Source organism: Phalacrocorax aristotelis, chromosome 4 (assembly GCF_949628215.1).
Source record: "Phalacrocorax aristotelis chromosome 4, bGulAri2.1, whole genome shotgun sequence".
Taxonomy (NCBI): domain Eukaryota; kingdom Metazoa; phylum Chordata; class Aves; order Suliformes; family Phalacrocoracidae; genus Phalacrocorax; species Phalacrocorax aristotelis.
The window spans coordinates 10,750,368-10,767,931 of NC_134279.1; the positions used below are offsets into that span (position 1 = coordinate 10,750,368).

The window sequence follows — 17,564 nt, forward strand, 5'->3', positions numbered from 1 at the left end:
TTTTTTTATTGGAAACTTAAAACTTGAGGGTTATTCCCTGTGTAATGCAAAATTAGAATTTATGTCTAGGTAAACAAGGGCATTCTACTTGCATTATTACTCCTGCCCAAGTACCAATTACATTCCCCAAAGCTGTCAACGTTAACCCCTGAATACGTGTTAGAAGAGATACAGTTAAAGTGCAGGCAAAGAAGGAGAGCAACTCTACTAACCTTGCAGAGTGGAACAGTAGGCTGGATAATCTGTCGAATGCATTAGCATGTACTTGTGATGTGAATGTGCAAGGCTGAGGAGTATAAAGCAAGTGAAAGGGAGGCATGTTAAAATAGTGTAGGTGGTGTAGTAGGTGAAAAATAGTCTCTTGTGGTGACATATTAAGATACAGCGAGGTGATTATTAAAATGCAATCGTCAACTTAAAAGACTTCTGGTTTAAATTTCTGATATTTCAATTTTCTAACTCTCCTGCGAAGAAGCAAAGCCTGTGTTTATTTGATTGCACAGCATAATAAAAACGAAATTATATTCAGAGGAGCAGTATTTGCAATTTTGGTGTCTGATATTGGTCAAAAAGCCTTAGAAGTGACTGGTCTGACAGTTTTATTTCTTTTCAGAGTGTATCATGCATCTGCCTAAATTGCTTGTAATATAATCGGAAAGCACTGACCCATAATCTACAAAAATGGCATAAATAATACATTCCAGTTTAGCAAATCTTGTACTGGAGACAAGTTCTAGTGCTAATATATGAATTATCTTATTCTGTCCTCTCCATTACCCTGTCAGTAGATGTGGCAAGATACTACAGTTCTTCACAGCTCCAAAGCACTACCTACAATGTGATGGATACAGATGTCTGGCTCCTTAGTGTTTCAAATTTTTAGCTCATTCACCAAACCAGTAAGTGTTAATCATTTTTTTTAAAAATATTTAAATAACCTCAGAGCACAAAATAAACAGACTAGTGTGAAACAGCATTAGTGAAGATGATGAAGTTTTCTGATGATCTGTCTTCATGAGTCTGTTACTTGTTCCATTCAACGAAAAGTTGTCTTGTTAATGAAAGCTGCTAGAATGGAACAGCTCCATATAGAGAAGGGTAGGAAGCCTACTATCTGACATTCATTTAGTTTTCTTCTTGCTTCTCGTTTTAGTACAATTCATATTTCAGGATGACTTCTGCAAGGCTAATGTTTTCCTATAAATGTGTGAAAGTGACAGTGTAATGAAAAATGTAGCAAAAATCAAGCAAAATCCAGATATAAGAAGCCAGTTATTAACTTCACTAGCATTGTATCATGAAAATATTATTTCAGAATAAGTAAGCACTGCAAAGGATTGCTGATCTTCCATGACAAAATTACTTTATTTCAAATGTCTTGCCCCCACTCCCCCGCACCGCTGTATGTAATGAAATGTGCAAGGTACAACGTTACTTTTATCATACTTCTGCACAAAGTATGTTTGCCCTAGAAAAATTTGTCATTCCTGGGTGAGGTAACTAATTATGTAAAAAGTTAAGATACCCTCACAAAGCTTTGAAGTGGTAAAAAAACATGACTTTTTTCACTTTTAACCAAAAAATTAATAAAACCTTCAAAGATATACAGAGCAGTAATTAATTATGGTGCTTCTGGGTTTTAAAAATACGGTAATTTTCTAATTACAGAGCTTCCAGAGTCATATATTCTGATTTGCTCTCAGATACATACATATAACGTTACTAAGGTTGAGAGAGGTAATATGAAACTTCAGGAGAGGGAAAATATATCCTAAAAGACATCTTAAAAGACTTTCATGTCCTACACCTAACAGGTCATAATGTATAATAGAATAAAAAATATATTCATTTTTATGATAGATATTGGAATGAAGTATTACATAATCTCTGTCTAGACTTTGGAAAAAGCTCTAGTGAATACATCTGAGGAAGGAAAAAGGAAGAGACAAGGAGGGTTAAAATGTGATCATCCATCTTAAATATAATTTAGAACCGTTTCAAAGTTTCCCTGGTGCTGTATTTTGTAACTGCTGAAATAAGGCCACCTTGTTGGCCAAGTCCATTTTGTTTTCTCTCACACTTGTTACAGGGGCCACATTCAGGATTATTTGCTCTAGGCAATTGTAGGGAGGTGACAGAAGGCTGAAAAAGCCTGAGGATTACTCAGATCTTATGTTCTGAAAGCCATCATATTTTTTTCTTCTATGGTGGCAAGACGGATTGTGCATTGTGATCTCGGAAAAAAGCAAAGCTGCAAGTGGTTCATATAAAAGTTTTTGTAGCATTGAGTGATATCTGATGGATGATTTCAGTTTTAACAAAAAAGAAATAGTTATATTTAAACTCCTTCCAATTTGTGATACCGCAGAGACAAATATTTTTATTTGGTAAGATGGCATTAATGCAGAAAACAGACATTCTTTCTTTTATAACTGTATCCTAATCCTTCTTAAGTATTTTGCCTGCAGTGTTGTTAACTAATCCTATGTCATCACCTGACAACTATCCAAAATTATTCAGATTTCAATTTATTTTAGTAACTCTGTATAGGATCTACTTACAGACTCACTTATGCAGTATTTTGTTTGTGTCCTGAACTTGACAATGTGTATATGAGTTACTGAAACACAAAGTAAAAATAATGTTTCTGCTCTTAAAGATTAAGATTACTATTACAAAGGATATGTTGAGTTTTAGTTGATCATACCAAATTATGTTCATTGCAGTAATTAATAAACTTTGACAACTGATTAAACATATTAGTCCATGACAGTACTGAATACAGAGTACAGGGTTACCTAGTTATGTAGTGTGCAATGGTTCTGTTGTTAGAAACGAGGATTTGGAACAAGGAACTCTTTATTAGAAGTAACCAAGATTTTGTTTTTTCCCTTTTTCTGAGTCCCCAAATGATATTTCAAACCAATTGACATGATTTAAGATGGTAGAGCGTTTCGAGGTTAGGCATTAGAACATAGAGCTTTTCAGCATCTGTCCATCAATATGAAATACTGACGTGCATGTCAGATACTGAGGTTCCTTTCACAAAGTGTGAGTAACATAAACATCAGGGAATGGGAGCCAAAAGCAGCCACTAGGAAAGCTATGAACCGTAGAAAATCTCAGCTTTTTCTAGAAGACCTTAAAATTGGTAGGAAACATGAGGCCTCCTGTGGAAGTGGAGAAGACCCTTGTATGTGTGGGATCTTGGTGTATCTAGACCCCGGACTACACTAATATCCATCATCTGAGTAGTCATGAGCAAGACTATATGCATGTAGGTAGAGAGACAATAGCTCAAAACCCTTTTTTGATTATACGCTAACTGCTTCTGTGGAGTCATGGAGGCATGTTACACAAATATGTATTTGATTGAGCTCCTTTGATTTACAGGGAGAACAGGTTTTAATTCAGGAATCCCAGCTAAATTAAGGCATAAATTAGTGTTACATGCACAAAAACAATGCTGTAGGCATCCCACTTCAGAATGTAGTGTTTAAAAACATGGATGATGCATCACGATCTTCTCCATATGAGAGTTTGGTTCTGTGATGCCTCCTGCTGTTTTGAAGCTTTTTAAGGAATCCATCAAGAGAAGTCTAAAAAGCCTGACTTACAGTACTTAATGAAAAGATGTTCACTAAATTTGGTGTTTTGTTAAATGTTTATGTACATCTCACATTTCATCCGGATCACAGCCTATGGTAGATCCTTGCAGGAGTAGTTGCATATTTAAAGTTTATAAACAGCTGGCACCTCTGCGATGCTCATACTGCTAATTACCCAATGGAGAATGGATGTTTCTAACTTCACTATAAATGAATGAAACTGCTTTGCTGGTGATTCAAATGTTCATGATCTGTTTCTTAAATTTAGAAGACACTTATGCAGTCATGCTTGATTTGATTCACTGCTGTGTTTCAGGTGAGGAACTGCATTGTATGAAGTTCTATAAATTGAAAAACTGAGCAAGAGCCACTAAGGAAATCAGATGTGTTCGATGACAAATGTTCTTTTATTGTTCATTAACAGAGGTAAAACTCATTGCTATATGAGCTGGTCCGACTTGTAACAAAGCTGCCTATCACATATCTTTCTTAGATTCTCTTAGAAGTTGATTTTTGCTAAGTGTGTTGTCTCAGTACATTAGTCCAAGTGAAATGCCTCAGGAGAGAGAGAATATCCAATTGTCTGACTGAAAATAATTTCTGTTAAAGTTGAAACAAAAGGCCTAGGAAATACCACATCATCTTTAATAAATCTTACAATATTACAAAGAATCTTGGAAATGCTATGAACCGGCTTTTAATGTGTGCTTCTCCATTAAGGCAGAAAATTGCACTGGGTTAAAAAACCACCCAACCTGTTTCTGTTCTATTGCAACAGTTTCACAGATGACGCTTTGCTTTGAATTTGCATTGGTAAAAATTTAACATTGCTAACACTTTGACTGTATATGAATTCTGATGTACTATGCTAATTAAAAGTCAGTTTGGTTACATATGTATATATGTTCAAGGGGAGTCTTATATCTTTATAAATTACTGTTCTTGGGCATTTCTGCTTCTTACCAACAGAACGGATTTCTTTGCATATCATTCAAGGAGCACAAGTGTAATCTTTATAGTATAAGAATAGGGGAAAATTACTTCCCCCCCCTTCCCTATTACAGTCACCATCGTAACAGTTTTCTGGTTTGCCAGTCCTATTCTTGTTACAGTCTCTGTCACAGAAATAAGAACGGAAATTGACAATGCAAGATGTGAAACACTAAATGGCCGCACGACTGAATTACTGGGATGTGATGTATTAGGTCCGGAATGCACTTACGGGCTCTCCAGCCTATAACAGACAAGAAGAATGGCAATCAAACAAGCAACACTGAGCAGAGCAGAACAACAGATTTAGCTATTGGTATTGGGGAGCTAAGAAATTCAGTTTTGGGGTGGGAAGATTTCCTTGAACTCTTCCTCTTCTTTCTTCCCCCTGTCAATTATATTGCACAAGCTAATGTATCTACCAACAGGCCTCCTTAAGAATGGTGGCGATAACCATGCTATTGGAAATGAAGAAACAAAAGCTGAAACCAAAAATTAATTAATATCCTGTGTAATGCTCTTTTCAGTTATAGTAATGGGTGTATTTGGCCCATGAAATTAAACAAACTACTGCATTTGTATCATTCCCTAAACTCTTTTCAGTAACATCTGAATAATTTTCTTTTATATTTAACTCTTGCTGTATGTTGGGAGATTAGCTTCAATTAGCTGTCATTGCTAATCGAATACTTATGGTCAGGTACTACTCAATTATATATATGTAATCACAATAATTGGGGTTATTAGGGTCACTCCAGTTTTACAGAATTATAATTCAGATATGAATTTGACTGTTCAGTGGAATCCTGTTCTTACTCAGTGGGTAACACTCATTGATTTTTATGAAAGTATCATTTTGTTCTAGGTGCCATAGGCAATTGCTTCATCTAATTTAATGTGTTTAAATGGTTGAAATAGTTCTGCAAGTGTTCCTTGCCTTGTTCTTGTCTGTTCTACATTTTATTTAATGCTGTTCCTCCAGTTTACACCATAACATTGTCCCAGAGTGTTTCATATAATATTGCTGTGTCTTAGACATTCTGAATGGTTTTATACTGTCAGCAGTTGTTCCTCCTCAGATTTTCTGTCTTCCCAATCTCTTTCCTGCCTTTGTGAGGTATACTTTATTAACTGTCCATTTTGAAACACATCAAAAGAACAATATACTATAATCTTTATAATTTATTTATATTATATAAAAATATATTATATAAAAATAAATTTATATTAACAAACTTCATTTTGCCTACCCTGTGCCAGTTCTCCGTATTTTTGATGTTTAAAAGAATGACTGCCAAAGCACTATGGATAATGTTTATATGGTATTATCAGCTTCAGTCATGTAACTGTCACAAGGACAATGATCGCAGCAAATGTGCTATTCTTCAGCACCGGTAAAGCAAAGGAAAAAACATGCACTTAGGGGGGTCCCGTGAGATGAGTTATCTATGGATGAACCTTCTGTGATTTCCCCATTCTAATCTCAGGTGGAGATTAAAAAAAAAAATGAATGACACTTTCTCTGTGCAATTCAGTACTTCAGTGAAGGTGATTTGACAGCCATCTCTATGAAAGAGCAGATGGTGGAAGAATACTCTGAGGTGGATTCTTTTCTTTCCCTCCAGTAGATTATTTCGTTCCAGTGAATAATTGATGCAAAAGGGAAATTTGTAGCATAAACTGCTTGCTAGAAACATCAAAATTGTTCGACAGGAAAACAAAGCCTTATGATTTTTGAAGGAGGTTGAACACTATTGAAAAGGTGTCTGTTATCAGCCCTTTTAAAGAACATTTGGGCAAAAGACTCAAAGCTACTGATATTTATGATTGTGAGCTCTGTTAGTTTCAAACTCTTGCTGTCAGCAAAAGGTGACATCCTATATATGTGTGTGTATGTATATATGGAACTCAGAGTTTACTGTCTGTCCAGATAACGCTTTAACAATTATTAACAAAGCAAGGGAGGCAATGGTCACTTGCCCATTATCACAGCTAAATCAGGCCGGGGCCATGGCAAGTCCAGCCCAGCCCTGGGACCTGGCACTGTCGGGTCAGGTCATCACAAAGCCTGGGGCCATCTGCTAGGAATGACAAAAATTGTGTTTACAGGGCTACGCCTCACATGAGACTGTGCCTGACTGACTAGTTCTGTGATTTGGAGCAGCCGTGACCGCACGGAGAAGGGAATTAGACTCCAGCATTGGGGAAACTAATCAGGTAACTGTGTTTAGAGCTTCCTTTTATTTTTTTCCTTAACTGTTTGCTTTTGTACTATCTAAAAAGAGACGATGTATTCAAACATGTGGGAAGTTATGCTTCTGTTCAGTTTATCTTCTGTGTCTCACTCTCCTACCTCATCCTCGCATGACACACTAAAATAGAAAATCAAGACCCGAGAAGGGGTTTGTTTAAATCTCTGGGGAGTCAGCAGGAGTGTTAGGAAAGCAGTAGGAGAGTGGGTGAGGAAGGGCTACCCCCTCTACTGAATAGAAGTCAAGACAGGGGCCAAGGAAAATGCTCCAGCATGGCGAAGAGAAGATACGGTGCTAGATTCTGCACTGATCAAAAGACACTTAGTTTGTGACACCCATACACAGCTGCTGGGGATTCATTGAAACAAGGATCTTTCTATCGGGACAGTCCAATAGATTGCTTTTAGGCAGCTGTTTAAGCTCTAAATTCCCAGCTAAGCATTTGAATGCTACCACATACCTATGTAGTTACTCAGCCAAAGTTGACAACTCTACTATTTAAAATACAAGGCAAGATTTTATTTAAAACTTTATTAGTGTTCTTTTTTCTAACTGTGTATCTTTATAATGCTAAGGGTAGACCTTTTTTCAAAAGAAACAATTTTATGCAAAAAGCATAAAACAAACCATAAAACTTTAGCAAGTGATATTAATTAGAACATGAAAGAATGATCAAATTATTCTTCTCTATAATGAAAATATATAGAAGTGATATGCAATGATGAGTTAAAACAGAAACACTACAAAATCTACTGCTCTACGTTAAATGGATTTGATGAAATGGAATCACTAGATGCCTAGGCCATTTTCAGAGTTGAAAAAAGAAAGGTATTTTCTGGATCACTTAAATGAACATGACTGAAAACATTCTGTGTCTGAACAAGGGAAAAAAAAAAATCTTTTGCAATGAAGCTGCAAATCAGATAAACATTCAATTGTCTTGAGTGATGATGTATGGTTTCCCATCCTACCAAAAGGATATATTTGGATGTGTATTTAGTTCTTACCGTTATTGTTGATGATTTTTATCCAAAGTAAGGTATAATTTTTGTTCACCATATAAATACATAACATTTTTAAGGCTAATAAGTAAAAAGAAGTAAACTGTAGCATGAATATATGAAACTTTATTTCAGAAAAAAGCACATCACTGAAAAAAATAGCAAAGGTGTTCTCACCGTCTTTCATGTGTCTGAGTTTGGAGCAGTGTTTTATAGCTGGAGAAAAGAAAGTCTTTCAGCTTTTAACTAGCTCTTCAAGGTTTTGGGCTTTTGGGCGCTTTTTTTGGCATCCAGCTTGAAAGACTTTTTTTCCTTTTGCCCTTGTCTACGTTGAATTGCCAGTGAATTTTCTGCCTTGTTATACAAAGTGTTTTTTAAAATGCTCAAAATGGGATGCCCTTTTAAAGTGTACACCCTGCTGCTTTCTGAGGACGAGGGTAAAGTTTCATTCTTAATGCCTCTGAAATTCAGTGGGAGCCACTGCTTTTTGCAGTGTTCCTGCAAGCATGGGGCACTGCTGTGTAACCATTAATTCTGAACAGCAAATTACTACCAATCAGAACTATACTACCATTTTGTTAATGCTAAGCTGTTTTTTTAGTCCATTTCTGTATAGTTCTACCCTTTAGGCTGCAGTTGGATCTCATTTTAGGCAAATGTCATGACCTACGATGCCACGGTGTGGTTAAGATATGCAAATATTGACTTTTTAATTGAGATCGCTTTATTGATATTAAAATACTTACATGTGTTTGATTATTCGTTTATTAGGTCTTGTTCAGGCAAAGCTGTACATATTTAATTATTTCAAGTTTCCTCGATGAATCAGTCCCTCCAAACTGGTAATTAATTTAGATGGCATTCTCTGAACTCTGAACTCCTTGCAATATATCATCTTCTTGCTGCTGCACTGCACAGGAAAGTGGAGTTTTGGCAATGCCCCATGAACAGAAGCCATTAATCATCCCTGTGTAATGCCTGTGTATAGGCAACCAAATCTAACAGTAGCTTTACTGCATCCAATAGCGTAAATGTTAGAAACAAAAGTGTCAAACTCAGCTGAAATCTGAAGTATTTTGTCTAAAAATAATTAGTCATGTTTCCAAAAGGAATGACCCTTAATGATGTGAGGCTCTGCTGACTGATGGCAGTCACATCTCAAAAGGGTAGTGGTCTGGAGGATACTGAGTTTCCAAAAGGTTCATTAAAAACGTGCCCTGACTCAGGCTAAGCTGTGATCTCAGTTCCCACACATACTAGAATACCTGTCTGTCTGAAAGAAAGCGACTGTGAGAATCCCAGCAACAGGAAAAAAACATAAAACCTTTCATTTAATTAGCATCTTACTGAAGAAGAATCCAGCTAGAAGACACAGATCTATGGGAACTAGAGAAATATAGCTGGATCTTTATAGATCAAGTCCACCTTCCTGTCCCAAAGCAGGATGATTGAAATCAATGGGGTTTTTTTTCTGTCAGATATTTGTTTAGCCTGCTATACCTTTAAAAGACCTCCAAGAATAGAAACTTCACCGTTCTCTCTGTGCTTCACTATTTCTCAAATGTCAAAAACTTTTTAACTCTCAGGCACCATTACGTCCATTGCTTATAGAGGTACTCTGATAAGCATTTTGGTAATTTTATCTTCCTGTCAGTCACCCTCCAGCACAAGGAAGATAACGTGGGGTTTTTTTTTGCCCACTACGAACCTCTAATGGACCGAGTCATCTAACATTGCCTTCTTCATGTGAACAAAAGCTAGCAGAACACTACAGATAAAAGGGGTACAGAAGAAACTTTTGCTTCTATAATAGCTATCTCCATGAAAATAAAGAGTCCATTTTACAGTTGCAAGTGGATGCTAGATTGTGTGACCTGCAAAGGGTTGAAATAGAAGCAGGGCATACCGGTTCTCTTTTCACAAGCCTTTTTTCTCAATCCAATGAGGAAATTAGTTGGAAATGCAAGGAGACAGAGCATGCGGTTTCCTGTATGGCATCACATATCCTGTGACACACCAGTAAAGACGCTCACCCTCATATTTTTGTGACCTACTAGAAAATTAGAACATTTTATGCAGAGGGTTTTTGTGTTCTAAAAACATTGGTTTATTGATGCATTTAACTGTTTACTGGTTATATTACAATGCCATTGAAAACTCTCAGCTCAGCCAAGGAGTGCCTTTTTATTGTGAACATTTGACTTATGGCAGAACTTGCAATCTCCCCTTGCTGTGCAAAGTCTCAACAGACATGCAGGCATACAGGAAAAACTTGCAATTTTATACACAGTGAACTGAAGATGGCAAATGCTTTGCCACAAAGGTAATGATGAGAAGACTCAAACTTTTATTTTTTTAACACTGCAATGAAGTACTTTTAGCACAAGACCTCGCTTTTTTGCATTTATAGAACCTATGTAAAGATACACAGAAATGCATTATCACTTTATGTTTATGATTTCCACCCACATACGAGTCTTGTTAGAAATTAGACAAGAAATAAATAAAGCTACTGTTCTGCAATCAGCTTACCTGGCACTTTTATTGTGACACTGTGCCAATCATACTTTGAATATATTTTCCAGCTGTTTCATACGTTTATCTCATTGCACTCAAGAAGAGGGAAATCACACTGGCAGACTTACCAGCTGTTCTTGGTGTTATCTTGACTGGTTATAATGCTCAGTAGGGGATATTGTTCCTTCATGAATTATGAAACTCTAATACAGTTCATTGTATTGTGCAGTTTTATAAAATCTGCCAGGTGGCTGTTCTGCTCTTGTCTTAGAGCTTTGGTTATCTTTCTAAGAACTCATAAGTGTCTGAAGGTATCTAGACTTCAGTAAATAAAACCGCAGAGCCTTATCATTTGGATAATCTTTACAAACGTTGCGTGATCTCTCGTGACCCATAAACTTGCATACTGTAAAATAATGCTTTACTGTTCGTTCTCAGTGCAGGTTTCCCTGCAGTTATGCTTTGAAAGTGAGGTTTCATTTCATATGTATGTGTCTGCCTGCACAGATGAATGTGTGTGAATAGCAAAGCCATAGAATGAATTAAACAACATTTATCATGTACTTTCAATTTATTTGCTTCCAATTTGCCCATTAATCCATTTTAAGAGGTACCTTTGAGACTATCTTTTTAAAACTACATATTAATGTGCAGATTTCTTATGGATGTGAGGCATACTGTAACTGCATTTACATTCAGATAGGTGACTGAGGACGAGAGGAAATGGTAGTGAAGACGGCTGTGTCGTGACTTTCCAGAGACATATTTTCAGGCATTGGGAATGTACCTGTGCATTTTGGGCAGTAAAAGAGAAATAAACAGTATGAACCTTTCTGGGATCAGAAGCAGTTTTAATATCAAAACATTTGGCATGGGGGGACCCAAACCCACATCAACAACAAAACCTGAGGCACGCTGGAGGAGCTTGTCAGCAATTGCCTTGAAAAGCCTTTTATTAATGGCTTAATTATATTGCCCTCTGCTGGGATTACAAAAGATTGCAGACTGAAGCTTAAAACGTGGAGGAAAAAATATCTGTGTGGAAGACGACCCATGAGCTAGAATTAAGCCGTTAGTACACTGCTCAGCAGAGTGTTTCTGGGTTTAGAATCCAAAGGGTACCTTGGGCTTTCTTCTACCTTGCAAAGGGGGTATTCGTTTCCTTAGAGAAAAATCTGTATAGACAGGAGGGAGATCCAAAGTTAAACTTGCCTTGAATATGGACTTTACAGTGTATTCTTGAAATTATGGGAACAGAAAAAAAACCGATCCCTGAGTTATGTAGGCAGATGAGTTTATGGGTGATGAGAGAACTGCTGTTTGAAATTGTGAGGAAGAGATCTGCTGGGGTCCTGTGCCATAGATCTTTTATTTTTCCTGTTTGCATTCAAAATGAATGGCCACATTTTAAAAAAAAAAAAGTTTTGTACCCACTGCAATGTATTGGGATTTTTTTTTCATTATTGTCCAGGATTTCACTCACATAATTTTTCCTGTTAAAACTTATTCAATGCATACTTCATGCTGCTGAAGTTAATGGAAGAAATGAATCCTGCTTGTACGTATTCATATCTTAAAATGAGGAAGGAATTTAAATGTTTGTCTGATCTTGTATCCACAGTAGTGTCTTCAAAATTCCCCCAGTCACATTTAGGTGCCTAAATTCTGCCCCCATCACATTGGCCAGATGGCTCTGAAGGCACAGCTGTCACACTGGTAGGGAACCCAAGGCCCAAGAAAATGACGTGGAAGGAGGGTGTACCCCCTTCCACACACATGGGACACTGTGTACCAATGGCAATTCCTTTATCTTTCCACCATCATCTATTTTACATTCCTAGAAAGTACTCAGGCTCAGAGCAAGGCCACATAAACTCTGTCAGCTCTTTGACAGCATAATTGCCTACCTACTGTCTTCTGTCTGTTCCTCAATTCACTGGCTTCAAAGGAAGTATCACAGGCAGCATAATCAAATGAGTCCGAGTAGTGAATGGGGCCATTGTGTATCATAATGCTGACAGCGAGCTTCTCACAGTAATTCTATATGCGATCCATACACTGAATTAAATTCTGATCCTACTGGTGCTTATGGGAGTTTACCACTGTCTTCTGTAGTTTCCCTCAGAGCTGGAGCGAACAGCAGAAAAAGTGAGCTGAAAGGTACTTCCTTGGTAGCCAGTGACCACGGAGACCACACATTTAAAAGAAAAACAAAAAACCAAAAAAACCCACCACAAACAAAACCCAATACAACAGCTTGCTGGGTATTTATTTGTCTTTCTAGAACCCGTGGTAGCACAACAACTGATGTTATAGCGAAGCTAAAGCTCTTACAGTTTTCTTGTGTATCAATTTTAGAGGAAAAGACAGTTGGAATGCGCTCAGTACAAGCAATGTTAATGTAATCAGCTGTCTGTGGGCATGGGAAATGTGATTGCACCAAGCAACCAAGAAAAATGGCAGAGACTTGAGAAAAGATGGGCACGAAGTGAGCGCTCGGAGCAAAACAAACGGACCTTGTCATGTGCTCAGTACCAAGCAAGGCTCGGTGACACAGAGCAGCAAAAACGCGTAGCGAAAGCAGTCAGCAAACTAACAGATAGCTGCCATGACCCTGAGGCTAGTTACTCTCATTGTCACAGCTTTGGTTGAATGAGTTTTATTTTTAACCTAAAACATCAGTCAGGAAATAACAGTCAGAAATGTGCCAAGATGCTGACTTTATTGATGTAGTTCTGACATGGACAGATTGACCTGATGTGTTGGTTAAAGGAAGTTTTGCATGCAGTTTTGAAAGGACTCGATTACTGTAGAGTTGAGTTCACCGATTTTACACGCTGGAATTATTTGTGAAAGAAAACTTTCCGTACAAAGAATTGGAGAATGTGTGAATTATTCATGGAAGCAACTTGAAGATCAAGTTCTTTTTGTGTAAAAGATTAAAGAATAGGTCAGGACTCCTTGGTCTTGTAAGGTGCACTGGCAGTAGTTTTATTCCAGCCACTTCATTTGCAGTTTTCATGTTCTCCTTTAACAGGTTATTCACATTTTGAAAATCATAAGGAAAACACTGAAGCGCTGGCTCTTACAAATTAAGCTGATAACCCAAGTTAGTTCTTTTATTTACTGTATTTTCCAGAATAAGTCACCTCACCATTTCTAAGTGAGCAAATCTTTTTAACTATTGTTAAACATTTGTCATAGAGGGAGCCACGCTTCTGGAAAACGTGCAGGGAGTTTACAAATTGAGAAGTTGAAACCCACTGTTCTTACCTTACCTATTTTTCTCCCATCTCATTGGGGAGCGCTATTGCTTTGCCTCACTTTCTGGATGATGAGGATCTCTCTTTGGTAGCTGCCATCGCATTTCTCACCAGTACAGGTAAGCCGCTAAGGTAAGTCTCTCCCTTCCTGGAGGAAATAATTTACACGCTTGATTCTGCTGAACTCTGCTTTTAGATGACTTTGAATAAATGAGGTAGGAGGCTAGGAGGACTCACCTGTAGGTTTAAGGAAATTGTACTGATACTGTTTTTATCTTAGCGTTTCATAAAGCATATTTTGATTGCTGTGATATTGCTGTCAATAAAATGTTAATATGCAATAACTATTTGCATAACGAGTCAAAATTGGAAATGTATTTTGAAAGTTCTTCAAATACCTCTGCCATTAGAACAACGTGAGAGGACACGTTACAAAATTTACTATAGTGATCTGCTCATAGCAACCTAATGGATTCCTGAAAAATTGTGATTTGAGACAAAAATACAGAACTATTTATATGTGCCTAGTTATAGAGTTGGACGTTTTCATAGACATCTTGACCTCTAAAATGGGGGCAGTGGAGAGAGGAACAAAACGTCGTATTCCTTCTCTGCTGCTTGAGCAAGCAGTGAGAAGCTACTGGAAATAAACTGGTGTGTAAAAGAACACTGACCTCAACAGACTAACAGATGATGTTACTCCAATTTTGGGCTCTTACTTAAAAAAAAGAAAAAAAAAAAAAAAGAAAAGCTTTCTGTTTTACACTAAAAGTTTGAAAATGAATGAAAATTCTATTCTTCCTTCCTTAGATTCTTGAGGATGTTGTGGGTGGGGCAAAAACCTGAAAATCCTGTTTTTGCTTTTAAAGTAAGATTTCTGCTGGAGACTGATAAAATTCTAGGACGGTATTCAGTTTATTTAATAAAATATTAAAATTCTTTTTTTGTAATTCATCTTTGTTTTGGAAAATTATATCTAGGCCTGTTCATCAGTGTCTTTCACTTCAGTAGTCTTGCAAAGATATAAAGGATTTATATGGATAAGTACATTTATATGTGGCTTTTATTTTTTTTAAAAAGCCCACACTTAGTATTAAAATGTCTTGAGTAAAGCACTGCATAATATTTCTATGCAGAGTTGGAGATATCAGTGATTTCCAGCATCAACTTTTTCTTCTGATAGCCTAGTGACCTTTACATTAATTTTCTATTTAATGGATTTTCATAAATTATTTAGTTGTACGGTTAAATACTGAGAGCAATGTTAATATAAAATACTAGTTTTTGTAAAATGGGACTTTGTTTGTGGGGACTAACAAAGCTGTTTTTGGAAACATCTGCTACTTGTGTTCTGAGAAAATAGAAATGGCACCTTTTTTATTTGTCACATTCCAATACAGAGCAGGCATCCAATGGTAAGTTTAAACTTGTGTAGTAATGAATGAACAGTAAAATACATTATTGTGACAAAGAATAAAAACAAGGTAATTGGTCTTCACTATGTCTCTTAGGACGCTGAGCTTGGCTAAAAGAAGAAGAAATGGCAAATCCAATAATTATTTAAGAAGCTGAAGAGAATAGACTAAACAAATGCCAATTAGTGAATGTTTTAGATACGCTACTAGGCAGACGAGATGAAAGTGTGCATTTGTCAGCATTATTGTCCTTGGGATCTGAATTTTTTCCAGCAGTTTTAAGTAGAGGTTTTAGAAGTGATGCACTAATTTTGTAACACTTTGAAGAGTCTAACAGAGATTGTGTAGGCACAGCTGAGAGGAAAATTTTCATATGCTTGAGAATAACCTTTTCTTCATTTGATGCCTATCTGCTTTGGTCCTCACAGTACAAGGAATCTTCTTGTTTTATCTGAACTTGATTCCAAATTCACTGAAGCAGGTAATTAACTTTCCATACAGTTGAAAGATATTTGGCTTATAATCTGTTTCCAGGATATAATTCTTGATAATTTATATTTTTTGGGGGGGGAAGTTATATTGTTATTGTTTAAAAAATATATATATGAGAGGAATGTGATTATTTTATGAAAAAAAAAATGGAATTTCATTAAAGATATTTCCATCTCTTTTTCTGTTGTTGTTGTTGCCACAAATGAAGTAATTCCTGGTTTCCTCCAATGGAAATAGGTGGGAAGTAAGAGTCAACACTTTTCTCTGTCATAAAAATGTTATGACTGTAGACCAAACATATCTTCAAAGACACACTGAAAGACAGCTGAATGTTCTTCAATGCAAGGTGTGAGCAGCAAACTTCAGACTACAGTTGGTCGGACATATTTCACCACAAGGGAATTGTGGCTGAAAAATGTTTCACTGAAACGATTTGCTTCCTTTTCCTTCTTCTTTATTGCCAACTTGTAAAAGCGTATGTCTTGAGACAGCCTTCACTGGAAAGCTTTCTTAATCCAAGATAAAATTTTTCATCTAAATGAAAAAAACGAGCCACCCAAATTCCATGTACTTCAGACACGCGCTTGAGACTTGCAATTGCATCCAAGAGAAGGAGCCCAGCTACTAGACACTTGGCTACACTGAAGTAACACACTAATGACATTTTTGGGAGATCATGACCTTTCTGGATGCAGTTTAGAAACATGAGCTTTACCTCTTCCCGCACCCCCCACCCCCTCCCAGGTGGTGATGAAACCACTTACCACACATTCTAAGGAGATTCTGAAAACAGAATAGAGAAAATAAAACTGAAAACACTTGTAAAACTGCTTCCCCTAATTCATGTCTAAATTGGGTTTTCAGTGATAAAATGATCTTTCATTAAAAGAAATACCTATTAAAGTTGTTATTCCTTATTATTCCTCCCCCATCTTCTTCCCTCCCACCCCGCCATGCTCTAACAGGACATTTCCTGAAGGCAGGAGAAGGAACTGCTCCCAGGACCATTCTTTTGACAGAAATCAAAAAGACTGCATGCTAATGAGTTCTTTTCTCTGAAAATGAGCTCATTACCGTTCATTTTCTTCTGCTTTTAATCTGTTCTTCAAGGGTGTTGTCTTTAAAAATTTCAAAAGGCATTTCACGAATCTCTAACAAAAGCAAAGTTAAAAAAGTAGATTCCCTCTAATGAGAAACATTGTCGTGCTTCAGTCACGAAGGTGGGAATTTAATTATTGAAGAGAGGAAAGCAGGGATGGGCCACGGAACAGAGAAGAGAACTGGGAAAATAAATACAAAATTATATAAAGGGAGAGAAAAAAGGAAAACTGAGAAGCCACAGATGTTAAATGAGGTGCACAACAAACTACAATTTAGTACAAATTACAACTATGCATGCTTTCCTGAATCACTGTACCCTGGCTGGGCTGAGATTATTTCTGATGTTATAATTTAATAGAAATTAATTCATACAGTGGTAAACTGAAGGATAATTACTAAATAAATCTGAACTTTAACTGTTTCAAACTTTTCTTGGTCTGACTGCCTCTCTCCTGTCCACCACATTGTGTATTGAAGGTAATACTTTATTTTAGAGTTCTTACTTTCATTTAAACCTTTCTATTTACCTGTGTACATCAATGGGAGTTGATGGAATGACTTGACCTGTGACTAAAGTTGCTCATCGAATAACTTAGTAAATTCTTTGCAGAATCAGATGTTACATTATAAAATAGGCTAAATGTATCAGAATACATTCCTTACTCTTTTTTGTTCTGAACATTCCTCAGTTTTAACATACTTTCATCAAATTTGGTTTCTACTTTCTCTCCATCAAGCAATGCATGCTAAGCAGTTTAACGATGTTGCAAATGCTGGACTTTCTGCTTTCTTACATGAATTAAGATTTTCTTTTGCTAAGCAATGTAAGAATTCAGAAACAAATATTTCTTCTAGTATTCAGTTTTCTGTTGTGCAACATTCCTTTGTATTATTTCAGGTGACTCAGCATGAGTAATTTTTATGA

At 36.7% G+C, this 17,564-nt stretch overlaps 1 long non-coding RNA gene across 1 annotated transcript in view; it reads left to right on the top strand.

The window, feature by feature from the left end:
• Positions 1-17,274, top strand: part of LOC142056066 (uncharacterized) — a 69,360-nt gene extending 52,086 nt beyond the window's left edge. Inside the window, exons 4-7 of the long non-coding RNA XR_012660196.1 lie at positions 789-899; positions 3,925-4,034; positions 6,708-13,477; positions 13,573-17,274. This is a non-coding gene — a long non-coding RNA (uncharacterized LOC142056066). The remainder of the gene's footprint in view (positions 1-788; positions 900-3,924; positions 4,035-6,707; positions 13,478-13,572) is intronic.
• The last annotated feature ends 290 nt before the right edge of the window (positions 17,275-17,564 follow it).